At 38.6% G+C, this 15,167-nt stretch overlaps 1 pseudogene; it reads right to left on the bottom strand.

Moving 5' to 3' along the window:
* Positions 1-9,155, bottom strand: part of LOC102819231 — a 59,626-nt pseudogene extending 50,471 nt beyond the window's left edge.
* Positions 9,156-15,167: the final 6,012 nt, after the last annotated feature.

Genomic DNA, 15,167 nt, shown 5'->3' with positions numbered 1-15,167 from the left:
AAACCCAATGCAGGATCCAATGAGTCAGAACTGACTCTGTGGCACTTCACAACAACAATATACATTGTTTCAACCCTTCTTTCACTATAGAAAGTGAAAATGGATGTCTAGTTTCCACATCAGGTAGAAATGACAGTCCATTCCTGGTGTAATCTCTTAGGTTACAGAAATTCTTCCTGACTGCAAATTACAAAACATTCACTCTTTGTGGCATTATTATTGTACAGAGGCAAATATTGCATTATATATTTATCAATTGATAATTTTGAAAGATTTATGTCTATAAAGGAATGTGTTGACCTTGGAAACATTTTTAATAATTTCACCTTGAAATTTTGCAATATGGCTCACTGACCTATAAGAGGCTGTTTTAAGCAAAACACAATGTTCAGTACATCATATGAAATTTATTTTGGAAGGTTTTTGGCTCTTTATCACCATTCCAGTGCAAGTGCAAGGTGATTAAAGAAAGTCGAAAGGAATAGCACATAGGACAGTACTTAATGAACTGCACATAGACAAACAATACAAAAAGGATATTTTAATAAACCCAATAATGGTAGCATTCGTGCATGAGAAAACTGCAATAGAATATAGAAAATGGTGATGCAAGAACTCATCCTTGGACAGTCTTGTGTATTACACTAATGTAATAGATGCAGTAGCACTATTATCTGAAGATGATGAATCTTGTCTCCCTTAATAAGCTTTTTAAAATATAAAAGCAGTAACAGAAAGAAAGAAAAATCAACAAGATGTGGCAGCATCCAAGAGGTATTGCAATAGAGAATGGCAAGCAAAATTAACAAAAAGACCAATTTTGGCTCTTACCCTTCTGTCCCCATTCTACCAGAATATATTCAAGAAGGGTTAACACTATAAATCAATGGCTTATCTTATTAAATTTTTCACTGACAAGGTAGTATGTAATCATGTCAGCTGACATCGAGTTGTCCTCTATCTCACGGCAACCCCATGCACAATGAAAACGGACCGTTGTGATCCATAGTGTTTGGGGTGGCCAATTTTCAAAATGAGATTGCTAGGCTTTTCTTGCTAGCCCATTTTAGTTCAGCATAACAGCAGCATGCAAGTTACCACCAACAGATGGGGATTGGTTGCATATAGGAGGTGCCTTGGCCAGGAATCAAAACTGCTCTCCTGCATGCGTACTGAACTGCTGTCAGTAATGTTGTTGCTAAGTGCAGTCCAGTTGGTTCCGACTCATAACCTACCAGTACAGGATTTTCAAGGAGCAGCTGAAGGGTTTGTACTGTCGTCCTTTTAGATAGCAGTCCAGCGCCTATTCAGTTTGCAGTAATAATGATAATACAGTAACATTTTGAACAACCAAATGAGTATTATCCTTTGCAGTAATGTTGTTAAATGCAGTTTTGTTGTTCCTGACTCATAGTGTCCCCGTATAAGGTTTTTTAAATCTCTGAGGGAGCAGAAAGCCTCATCTTTTGTCCTGCAGCTGTATTAATAACCTGGGAGAAATTACTCATCTACTCCCATTTTTAAAATTATGTTTTAGCCTTTCTCTTTTGGAATACTCTTTATGCAAGCTTCTAAATTCAAGAGCAAGATCTGTATTATTTTTAAACTCAGCTCTCCTTTTCTTTTTAACTAATGTCTCCAACCTTGATCATTAGATTTATTTCCATATGACTTCTGCTTTTCCTGAAAGCAAAGACACCCTTAATTCAAAAACTTACAAAGTTAGTATGTACAAGTCATGGGGCTCTAGCTATGGATTAGAAACGACATTATGGCACCTAACAACAATAATTCCCCCCTCCCCCATTATATTTTTAAGGGAAGATGACTTAATAAAAAAACACCATTAGGAATCATCCTCTGGTATAAGCCTCAGATTCCTGGTGTGGCGCTGTAGGGTAAGACAGGACTGCTAACAGAAAGGTTGACTGTTCAAACGCACCAGCAACTCCACAAAAACCCTATATAGGGTTGCTGTGAGTCGGAAACAACTAATTTAGCACTTAACAACAAATAAGTCTCTAAAGGGGCCCTGGTAATACTGTAGGGTAGGCATGGAGCAGCAAACTGCATGATTAGTGGTTCAAACCTACCAGAAACTCTGTGGGAGAAAGAAAAGGCTGACTGATCCTATAAAAATTTATAGTCTCAGAAACCCTATAGAGGGTCACCATGAGTCAGAATTGACTTAACAGCAGTGGGGATAATCAAGAAGAAACCAGAGACAGTTCTAAAAACACTGCACTTTAATGCACCACCAGTACTTACAGAAGATAAGTTTTGTGCTTTATATATTTAATAGTTACTCACTGTAAGTTAATGCTCTGGACTGCAAGGTCAGTTTGAATTGCAAAATTTACAGTTCGAGCTCACCAGCCATTCCTCAGAAGTCCTATACAGGATTGCTATGAGTTGGAACCAACTCAATGGCATTTAGTAACAACAACCATTATACTTTGTGGGAATCTGAGATTCCTGGGTAGAAGATGCCACAGTAGCTTAAAATTTTTACATTGCTGATAGTTTCATCCACCATCCAAAATGCAGCTTTACTATATTAATGGGTATGTTTGAAACTATGTTATTTACTAGATCTGTATTATCACTCTATATGGTATCATTGTCAGAGAAATCTAAGTGTCTCAAGAATTGCAGAATTTTCTTTGTCATTTCCACAGATACTTGTATTTGCTTCTGTTTTGAGGTACTCTTCCTTTTGGAATAAGCCAATCAAAAAGTTCCTTTTCCTTCGGTTTTTGTCTATTTGATTAAGATGACTTTCTACATAATTCATTTTAAAAGCCAAAATTATATTATCAAACCTCTGTCAAAGCAACTTACTGTAAAACATTTAACACTTGGCAGACTTTAAAGAATTAAAAAAAAACAAATAATAGTGCGTAGGAATACAGTGAATTTATTCAGACTATTTATTTCCTTTGGACTGCAAAAGAAAATGTTGGCTACCCTTATTTTTTATTATACATTATTGTAAAGAGAAATCGTTTATGATCCTATATAAATTAAAAAATGGCTGTGCCAAACTAAAATCTTTTTTTGCTGAGTTCATAAAGGTCACCAACTGCTCCTAAACCAGGAAAGATAGTACAGAAAACAAAACAGAATACAAGCAAGGTACATACTAGCAGGTAATTTTACATTCGAAATATTTGGAGATAACAGAATCAGAGTTTTTTGTGCTACAAGGGCCCTCATTAGATTTTTTTCTTTCCTTTGTCTGGGAACACACCCATTCTGGAGAGATTGGAACATACTTTTTTTTTTTATAGAATCTTTAAGATTCTACCATCCCTTAAATAATGATATATGCACAACTTGAGAACAACAGAGTTCTGGGATACAGAGATGGAGCCGAGCCATGGTTGGAATGTGGAAAAGGGGGGAATAATATTAAGATGCTTGGCTGTCTTTTGAATCTTGGTTTTCCTTGCATTCTATTATAAAATAGACACTGGAGGGGGAGAGAAAGGAATAGCGAAAGCATCCCCCTAGAAAGCTTGTTAAGTCCATCTTCTGCCTATAACTGATTGGAATACCTAAAATGGGGCTACAACGTGCCCAGTGAAGGAGGCTTCCTGCGGAGCCTCTGCAATACATAAGACTATAGGTGGAAGCCTGAACCACATCCATTATCTCCAGAGATGGGAAATTCCCACTTGAAAGGACAAGCAGACCAACCTGGTGTGGCTAGAAGAACAGAAGATACTTCTTGAAAGAAAGACCTATAGGAAAAATATGTAACAACATAGGCAGATCGACTGTTACTACAAGAACAAGCAACATGCTTGCCCAGGAAACATCAAGGCAAGTGGTCGGGTCCCCTCAGTGCAAAACCCCTTCCAAGACTAAGACTCAATGGGAATACACGCTGTGATTGGTGACCACAATCGACACCGATAAGGGGAAGTGAGGGAAAAACAGCAATGAAGCGGTAAGCTAAGCCCTACAATGTTCAATAGACTTCTGTGAACCTGGGTGAAGACCTGGTTGGCCAGCAGTGTGGCAAGATCTGGTGACTCTTGGGCCCAGAGTCAGTGAGGACTAGAGTCACAGAGGACTAGAGTGGAGAGTGAAGTGTCCAGCTGATAAGAAGAGAGGGCATATGCACAAGAATACCCATGCTTGCAGATAATACCTACTTGTCCTGGATGATCAGAGCTCAACTAGAAGTAAAAAGAAGAGGAAAAAAAAAAAAAAGTATTCTCATACAATTTGATGAACTTGACCTACACCTATGGAAGCAGTAGCTCAAAAGAGGGAAGAAGTCCTTACAGCAAGAATCATTCCCACCCCCTCCACACACAGAGTAGACAGGGATGGGCAACTTGGACATTGGATACCCAAAATGGGGGATGGAGGGCTACAAAGGCAAGAAGTGACTGGCTTACAAGCTTTCAAGAAGGAACCTAGATCCAGAGGGCCTGGAGGAAGGTAGACTCTCCAGTGAGTAGTATCCAATCTGTCTAGGTGGGGCTGATGCAATGAAATGCAGACGGGTCTCTTGTGATACAATAGTGAATAAATGTTATCAGGACTGATTGTGAGGGTTGGAAATGTAAAGGTAGACGTTTTATAGCAAGGAGGGGAGTGATTAACTTTTCAGTCTAGGAGCGGAGGTCCCTAGGACCATTAAGGGAGAAGAGCAGAGAGCGGTACCCTACCCAGAGAAGCAGTGATGCCTGAAATGGAGCCAGAGATGATGACGTGGAGCGATGGAGCAGCTGGAGACTTTAGATCCAGAGAGGGAGAGCGACTGGGTGCTGAAGACCTGGGGGGCATGGGGGAAGGATTGCATGGAGGGGATCGTAACCATGGCAATGAGATGATATACGATAGAATGAATGTAAAACTAATGTTCTTCCATGTAAACTATCACATAATTCACAATAAAACATTTAAGAAAAAAAAAAAGATTCTACCTTCCTTTTTGGTCATCCATGCTGTATTTATGCTATATTGTAAGCTTATTTCTCTTATTCTGTCCTGAAGATAGAGAAGAATGAGCCTAGCTCCTTCTGTAGCAAGAGCCTTTCTGTACTTGAGGATAACAAGTAAATCACTTATCAACCTTACGTTCTTCAGAATAAACACAAAGTAGAGGATTTGGGGTTGGTTTTGTTTTAAGAATGATAGAGGATGTGGTTTAATACTAACCCACACATAACATTCCAAATTCTTATACCCAAGTGAGAAGAGAGGAAAAGGAAGAACTAAGAATAAAGATATAGGAGACCAGATGCAATGGGAAGTTTGTATAAACTGAAAAGAGAAATCAAGAAAATAATTTTGTGATGGGCTTCAAAAGTAAGTTCTGAGTACTTATTATAAGTGAAGCACTGAACAGTGTTTTACACTGATATCATCACCATCTACATCATCAGATTCATTAAAACTTACCAAATACCAGGCATCATCTATAATGCTTTGCAAGTACGGACTCATGGAACCATTATAACAATCTAAGGTTAAGAACTATTACTAATCCCATTATTTCAGAAAAGGATATTAAAACAGAGGCTCATAATATCCTATACATTTGTTGTTTCCTGTGAGGTAGACAATATTTCAATTTAACAGATGAGGAAACTGAGAATCAGACATTATGCAACATGCCCATGATCACAATAACTGAAGGTGGCAGAGCTAAGATTTAAACCAGGATTTGTAAGATTCCAAAGCCTGTCATTTGATTTCATATTTAACTTCATTGAGAAAGAAAAATAGTATTAAAAATAATAACCAGCACTTGTTGAGAACTTATTATATATGCCAAGGGGCCCTGGTGGTACTATAAGATAAGCGCTGGACTGTTAACCACAAGGTCCATCAGTTTAAACCCATCAGCTGCTCCACTGGCTTTCTGTTTCCTTGAAGATTTATAGCCTCAGAAACCCTAAGAGGGTTGCTCTGAGTTGTAATTGACTAGATGGCAGTGGGTATTATATATGCCAGGCATTGTTCAAAATGTTTGTAAGTATTAACATACTTAATCCTCATTTCAATCCTATGAGACAATGACTATAATTATTCCCACTTTACAGATGAGTAAACTAAGCACAGTGAATTAGCATGTCTAGGTTCATTCAGCTGCTAACTGTGGAATCAGGACTCAAATCTAGGAGGCCCAGTTCTAGAACCATGCTCTCACCACAACAGTATTCTGTCTCTTAAAACTGAAAAATATAATGAAAGCAACTGTTTGGAATGTGGAAAGCTCAAAGTTTTCTCTGTAATGGTTAATTTTAAGTATCTATTTGGGTAGGCTACGGTGCCCAATTGTTTGGTCTAACTCTATTCTAGACATTACCATCAAGGTGCTTTCTAGATAGGATTAACGTTTACAATTAGCTGACTTTTAAGACAATTACCCTCATTAATATGTGTGGGCCTCATCCTATCAGCTGAAGGTACTTAGGGCAAAAACTGAGGTCTGGAAAAAAGCAGTTCTGCCTCAACTGCAACACAGAATTCTGAGTTGCCTGCCTGCAGGCTTGCCTTACAAATTTCAGATTCAAAACTATTATCAACTCTTGCCTTAAGTTTCCAGCCTGTTGACTTTCCCTTTAGATTTTAAACTTCTCCGGCTTTATAAGTGAATTATTTTTAAAAAAATCAGTCAATTTTTCTCTCAATGTCTATCTAGCGATCTATTCACCTACTTTCCTATCTACAATTCTACTGATTCTGTTTCTCTGCAGAATCCTGACTGATATAGTTTCAAGGATAAATACATATTGTTGCTGTTAAGTGCCATCCAGTCAGTTCCGGCTCACAGAAACCCTGTATGGCATATCTGAGGAGTGGCCAGTAGGTTTGACCCTACTGTAGTACAGTGACACACCAGGCCCCAAATGTATACTAGCAATACTATGTAACTAATATTTATCGTTGTTAAGTGCTGTTCAGTTGGTTTCAGCTCATAGCAACCTTGTTTCAGGTATCTGAGAACCAGTTGGTAGTTTTGAATGCCCGACCTTGCAGTTAGCAGTCAGTGCTTATCCTGACTGCTTATCCTAACCACAGCAGGACCCAAAACATACACTGGCACTACAGTTGTTGTTGTTAAGTGTTATCGGGTTGGTTACCACTCACTGAGCCCTTAATAAACTGTCATGTGCCACTCAGATCCCTGTTCAGGAAAGACGAACTTAACTTTGTTATAAGAAGACAAACCTCAGCTGTTAGTTCTTGGCTGAAGAAACCTGCTTCAGTGATTGGCTGAGATGTTTGCTGGCAATGTAATATAGTTCACTTTCCACAGATGTTTACCTCAAGAGCACTTCCTCATAATTATTCTGTATAAAATCCTGGTGTGTACTGTATGATCAGCACTAGACTGTGAACCACAAAGTCAGCAGTTCAAACCACCACCTGCTCCTAGGAAACCCTACACAGGGTCCCTAAGAGTCAGAATGCACTGGACAGTATTTAACAGCAAATAACCTGAACAATGAATAAATATGTCTTAAAAGAAATGCTATCAGAATGTTCTTTACAAGAATGGTGAGACTGCCACATGAACTTTGGACTTGAGGAACCAGTCCCTGGTAAAGAAAATCATGCTTGGTAACGAAGAAGGAAGGCCACCAAGAAAAGAGGAACCCTTAAAGAAATGACAGGCACTATTACAGTAGCAATATACTCAAACGCAGTAACAATTATGAGGCTAGAACAGGGCCAGGCAGTGTTTTGTTTTGGTGTTCACAGGGATGCTATGAGTAGGAAGTGAGTTGATGGCAAAAAACAACAACATCCTCAAATACTCATTTCACAAATAAAAACACTGGGACTTAGAATAATGAGGAAACTTGGCAGGGTCACATAGTGAGGACTTGCAAAAAAATGTGCCAAAATGTGAACTGAGCTGGTCTAACTCTGCAGGCTGCACTCCCAGGTTCTACACGACACTGTAGTGGGAAAGGCTTCAGAAACTGCAATGTACCGTTCATTCATTATGTACTTGATACTGCAGAAGGAAAAAGGCACTCTCAAGGGCTTTGATCCTGAGGGAAAAGGAAATCTTATGTTTATGTTTAAAGCACAGGTAAGAATAATGGTAGTAGTTGGAATAACCTAAAAACAAACAAGTTAGTCTGAAAAGGAATACTCATCAAGAAAATAGCAAAACAATTTTGCCTCTAGGCCTTCAACTGATTTCTTGGAAAGAGATAATTGAGTATAAAGAAAAGTTCCCATATGATAGGAGAGGAAAAAAAGGTTCACTTAAATATAGACCCTTATATATATTAAATCTTCTTAAATTCAAAAAGGGAAAGGAAGACTTAACTTTCTAATGTGCAATGTTTAATACTTGGTAATCTAGTATCTTTATATGAAGGAAGTTGAAAACATAAAATACCAGCATGTGGTCCTGACTTTAGTGAGAAGCTACAGGGTATGAGATGTGTCTACAGTATCCTAAAAGACACACATTGCCGTTGTTAAGTGCTGTCGAGTCGATTCCGACTCAAAGCAACACTACACTGGGTTTCTGATGAGCAGCTAGGGGGTTTGAACCTTGCTGTGCTTATCCTACGGCGCTACGCCATGACTCCAAGAAGCGCATAAATATTAAAAGACAGAATGGGAGACAGCACTTGAGATGGTATACAAATCCATAGTTTACCACAGTTATACTACGTTGTAGTCGTTCTTTGGAGCTATCAAGTTGCTTCCTATTCATAAAGACACAATGTACAACAGAATGAAACACTGCCTGATCTTACATTATCCTCACAATCACTGCTATGTTTGAGCCCTCAGTTCCAGTCACTGTGTCAACCCATGTCATCGAATCTTTCTCTTCTTCACTGAACTTCGACTTCACCAAACAGGATGTCCTTCTCTATGGAAAGGTCATCCTGATAACATGTTCAAGGTACATGAGGGAAAGTCTCACCATCCTCGCTTTTTAAGAGCTGTATTTCTTTCAAGGCAGATTTAATCTTTTTTTTCTGTTGATCATAGTGCTGCTTATTGGTCCAGTTGTTTCATGCTGAGGTATGACCCATACTGTAGACTTGGATCTTCACTAGTAAATGCTTTCAGCCCTTTTTGTTTTCAGCAAGCAAGATTGGGTTACCCACATAGTTCATGTTCTTAATGAGTCTTCTTTCAATCTTAATGCTGTCCATGTTATTCTTGAGGATGTGACTGTTGTTGTTAGGTGCTGTTGAGTTGAATGTGACTTTTAGAAACCTTATGTACAATAAAACAAAACACTCTCCAGTCCTATACCATCTTCACAATCACTGTTAAGCCTGAGTCCACTGTTGCTGCCAATGTGCCAATCCATCTAATTGGGGATCTTCCGCTTCTTCACTGACCCTCCACTTTAAGTAGCATGATGGCCTTCTCCAGTGACTGGTCCCTCCTTACAATATGTCTGAAGTATGAGAGACTAAATATTGCCATGCTGTCTTACAAGAAGCATTCGGTTGTATTTCTTCCAATACAGATTTGGTTGTTCTTCTAGCAGTCCATGGTACTTTAAATATTCTCCTTCAACACCATAACTCAAATTCATCAATTCTTCTATGGTCTTCTTTATTCACTGTTCAACTTTCACATGCATATGAGGTTACTGAAAATACCATGGCATGAGTCAGACACACCTTACTCCTCAAACTAACATCTTTGCTCTTCAACTCTTTAAAGAGGTATTATGCAGCAGATTTGCCTAATCCAGTGCGACATTTGATTTCTTGACTGCTATTTCCATGAGTGTTTATGGTGGATCCAAGCAAAATGAAGTCTTTGACAACTTCAATCTTTTCTCCATTTATCATGATGTTATTTATTGTCCCAGTGCTGGAATCGTTTGCTGAAAGATTTCAATTTGTGTTTTATCAATTCCCAGAGACTGGTTCTTTGCAGACGCCTTCAGGTCAGCTTGGACTTCCTCCTTCAGTACTACTAGCTTTTGATCATAAGCTACCTCTTGAAGTGACTGAAAAAAATGACCATTTCTTTTTAGTGGAATGACTCTGTGTATGTCTTCCATCTTCTTTTGATGCTTTCTGCATCATTCAACATTTTGCTAAAGAATCCTTCAGTATTTCAAGTCGAGGCTTGAATTTCTCCCCAGTTTTATCAGCTTGAGAAATGCTGAGCATGTTCTACACTTTTGGTTTTCTAACTCCATGTCTCTGCACATTTCATTATAATTTATCATGCTGGAGATGTCATGACAGAATTTTGCAAGACAATTACTTGATGGCACTTAACAATAGCAATGAGTTAAATGCAAATACCTCTTTTAAACAATAGAAAGGCAATTATATATGGGGACTTCACCAGATGGAACACACAGAAATCAAACTGACTACATATATGGAAAAGCTCTGTTTCAATAGTCAAAACAAGGCCAGGTGGACACCATGGAATGGACCATAAATTCCTGAGTATATCCCACCTGAATTTAAAAGCTGTCACAAGAACAGATTTGATGCAGTTAATACTAATGTCCGAAAACCAGGGAAGTTGTAGGATGACATCAAGGACATTCTACATGAAAAAAGTAAAGTCATTTAAAAGACAAGAAAGAAATGAACAAAATGGATGTCAGAAGAATCTTGCTGTTGAACACAAAGTTGCTAAAAGTGAATAGAAAAATCATGAAGTGCTGAACACAAATTTTCAAAAGACAGCATGAGAAATGAAATTTGCAAAGACCTGGAGTTAGAAAATCAAAAGAAAAGAAAATGTTTGGCATTTCTCAAACTGAAAGACCCAGAAAAAAAAAGAATTAAGCCTGAGCCACAAAACTGATGAAATGTGGGGGCAACATACTATAGTATCAAAAGAAGATGGATGGCAATAATGAGCAATTGTTATCATGATTAATCAAGAATGTCACAACTATAAAGGCATAAGTTTTGTAACACAAAAAGGAGAAGCAGTTAATCTTACAATCCAGGAACAGAGATCCTAGGACCATCAAGAGAGAAGAGCACGAATGGAATGTGGGAACCTATCCAGAGAAGCAGCGACATCACAGATGGAGGCAGAGATGATGACATAGAGCGACAGAGCAGCTGAGGACTCCAGATTCATGGAAAGAGAAAGGCTGTGTGCTGGCGGCCAGGAGGCAGACTTGAAGAATGTGCCCTTTGGTTGTTTAAAAGATTATGATGCACGGAGGGGATTGTAATCATTGTAATGAAATTAGATACGATAGTATGAGTATAAAACTGATGTTCTCCCATGCAAACTATCACTCAATTCACAATTAAAACTTAAAAAAAAAAAAAAAAAGAAGATGGAAGAATTACAAAGTCACTGTATCAAAAAGAACTGACTAATTTAGGAGGGAGCTTACGATCAAGAACTAATGTTATTGTAAGAACTGGGGAGAGAAACAGGGCTCCAGGAATTCACAGAATACCAACTAAATTGTTTCAACACAGGGATACAACACTGGAAGTGATTAGTCAATTAGGCCAAGGAATCTGGAAGACATCAACCTGGCCAATCAAACTGGAAAAGGCCCATATTTGTGATCATTTTAAAGACAGACTATCCAGCGGAATGCAACAATTATACAACAGTATCTTTAATATCACACACAAATAAAACTTTGTAAAAGATCATTCAGAAACAGTGCAGCAGTAATTTGACAGGGTACTGTCAGAAAATTCAAGCTGGATTTTGATAAGGATGTGAAACCAAGGGTATCACTGCTGATGTCAAATGAATCTTGGACAGAAGCAGAGAATACCAGAAAGATGTTTACCTATATCTTATTGACTATGCAAAGGCATCCCAGTGCATGAATCTTAACAAATTACGGCTAACATTCAAAGAATGGGAAATCTAGAACACTTAATGTATTCATCATGTGGAACCTGTACATAGACTAAAAGGGCAGCCATTCAAGCAGTTAAGGTACACACTTACAAATTTTCTTTAATGCTTTAAATTTCCAGGGGCTTAATTCACCTTAATTTTGTCACATCCCCCAGAACAGAAAAGGACAAACAATTCCCTTGACAATGTTGGCTAAAATTATATGGAGGCCACTTTTTAACACTACAGTTTTTTTTTTTTTGTTTTTTTTGTAGGTGATGTTCATATTCTAGATTTTCAAAAAATCAAAGGGAAAAACTGCAACTAAAATTTTTTTTAAAGTAAATTTACCCTCTCAGTGTTTGTACATCCAGGATGCATCTTTGATTTTACTTAAACCTGAAGTAAATCTAATGTGTAAGCAGAATATAAAAGGGACTAAAAAACCAAGTTCAGAGAAAATGGATGCAGTTAGCAAAGATTACATGCATCAGTGAACTGTACTAAATTGAACACTTTTAAATGCCAGAGATTTTCTCTCTGAAACTAGAGGGTTTGAAAGAAAAATCAATAATGTTGGGGAAAGGAAACCCTCTTCACACATCTCTAATTAGCCATAGCAGAATCTGGTGGATTTCCATATTACAACTGGATCCAACTTGTGAAACTGGTTTTGTTTCTGGACTCCTTCAATACATCCTGCAGAAGACACTTCACTCAAGACAAAGGGTTTTTACCCTGGAAAGAGCCCCAAGATGGCTCTCTTGGTTTTCATCCATTCTTCATTTTATTCAGTGTCTGTCTAATGTTGCCTACAGAAAACTTCCCTGAATTTACCCTATGAGGTTCCTTTATAAGAATAAGGAAAGAATCTTCAGGCGGTGGGCTTCAACTTTATCTTGAGCATTCAAAATCTTGATTGTTAAGTGAAACCAGGCATCACAAGGAATAGGCCTTTCTATCTTTAACAAATAAAGATTGGCCGTATTTTATCTATTAGGGAAGAAACCCTTCTGTAAAGTCTGGTGTGGCACTGTGGGTTAATGTGCCAGACTGCAAGGTTGATGGTTCAAGCTTACCAGCTGCTCCTTGGAAACCACTATAAAGGGTCACTATGGGTCAGAATCGACTCAATGGCACTTAACAACAACAACAAAGCCTGTTCAAGTGTAATATTGAGTAGGTAAAGGGTCCCTGAACTTTTCTGGAAAATCAGTATCAAAGCTGCTGATACAAATTTATTTGAATACCAGGGAACACATATTTAAAATTATGAGAAATTTTAAAATACAGTGTGTAAATCACTAAGTGAATAAAACATATCTCTCCACGTGGAGAAGAAATATGTTCTTACATGTAATATTTCTCTTACTCCCTCCATAAACATTTCCCTCAAATTGTTCTTTACTAAAGAGACTCATGATAAACAACTGGACACCTCTCTGAAGAGGGTACCTACTCAGACCTGAAGGGGAGTCTTCCTCCTTCTCACCTTGTGTAATGCTGTCATACTTTCATCTTTCCCATCACTTCCCATTCAGCTAACTGGGAGGATTTGAGACCATTTTCAGGAGGGATTGCTTTGGCCTGGTGTGGTGGTATGTGTTGTTTTGAATAAGATGCATCTATGAGATTAAAAATATATTTTTCCATTACTGACTATTTTCACAGTCCACTAAGCAAAAATACAAAGCAATGTTTTTCCTACCCTCATTCTCCCTTCATTCTCTTTCTTCCCCTGTGGAGTTCAAATTAAAGAAAGGTGAAAATTGAAGCTGCTGTACGCAAGGAGATTGCAACATGCATATTTGATTTTTATGATGGATCTAAATTGCTGAATAAGGCCATGGAACAAAGGGAGACTGCGGCTTTCTGCCCATCACACTGTAGCCACTGAATGCAGAACAAAAGCTTTGGCCATTAGAGGCTCAGCAGGAAGACACATTATATAAATGACTTTGTCTTCTCTGCCCCCTCCCTCCTACTGGGTGCACTGGACAAGGATGGGAGTGTGTGTGTGTTATGATTTTCTAGGGAGAAAGATAAGAAATCCTGGGAGCAGCAATGGGAATAGAAATGAACAGCATGTTCATTCTTGACTTACTCGACCAATGTGACTCTCACAGCTGTGGTCAGAGCGCCACCTAAGACAACTGATCTCTTGAAAATTTTGGCATCTTTGCAGAGTAACCTGTGGTTTTTCTTTCATTAATTTTGTTTCTTTCATCAAGAAGGAAGAAGCAGAAAAAAAACACACAAAAAAACACTTGGAAAACCTATGAAGGCTTAATTTTCCAAGGTAATTTTCAGTCCTACTTAAAAACAAAAGTTAATTGTAGCACTAGTTAGTTTTGTTAAGAAAGCCAACTCCAAGAGCCCACTGCAGCCTAAAAGTTTTTCTTTTAGCAGAACAAGAGAAAAGACATCAGTAAGAACCATAAACTATCACAATGTTGAAACCCCTTACTTTGAGCAATCCCTCTATGGTTGCTGGTATGGCTCTGGAGGATATGTACTAGACTGCCAACCGTAAGGTTGGTGGAAAGCACACCAGCCACTCTTTGGAAACCTTACACAGGGTCATTATGAATCAGAAAGGACTGAAAAGCACACATAACAACAACTGTGTGGTCACTATGAGTTAGAAATCAACTCAATGAAAGGAGGTTTTTGGGTATAGTCTATGATGTTGATAAGATTAAGTGCTACTACACATATGCTAAAGGAGCTCTGGTAGTGTAGTGGTTAAGAATCGGGCTGCGAACCTTATGGCCAGCAGTTCGAAACTACCAGCTGTTCTGCGGGAGAAAGATGAGGGTTCTGCTCCCGTAAAGATTTACAGCCTCGGAAACCCTGTACAGGGTCGCTATGGGTCGGAACCAACTCAACGGCACTTAACAACAACAACAACACATACTCTTGGTCAATGGTTCAAGCTCACCAGCTGCTCCTCAGAAACCCTGTTCTGGGTCGCTTTGGGTCGGAACCGACTCGACAGCACTTCACAACAACACATATGCTCAACAATCCTTGCCTAGAATTTCCTTTTTTTTTTTAGAAAGATTACATTTCACAAATGTAAATTGTTTTATTATTCTAGCTCTGGTAGCGTAGTGGTTACGAATCGGGCTGCGAACCTTAAGGTCAGCGGTTCGAAGCTACCAGCCGCTCTGCGGGAGAAAGATGAGGCTTTCTACTCCCGTAAGGATTTACACCCTCGGAAACCCTGTACAGGGTCGCTATAGGTTGGAACCGACTCGATGGCACTTAACAACAACAACAACAACAATATCCCTGAAAGAGATAGAAAATAAGTGAGAAATCTCCTTGTCGATTCGATTCTACCTTGAAGCAGGGAG

Source organism: Chrysochloris asiatica, unplaced genomic scaffold, assembly GCF_000296735.1.
Source record: "Chrysochloris asiatica unplaced genomic scaffold, ChrAsi1.0 scaffold00037, whole genome shotgun sequence".
In the NCBI taxonomy this organism is placed as follows: domain Eukaryota; kingdom Metazoa; phylum Chordata; class Mammalia; order Afrosoricida; family Chrysochloridae; genus Chrysochloris; species Chrysochloris asiatica.
This window is presented reverse-complemented; position numbering and strand designations above follow the sequence as displayed.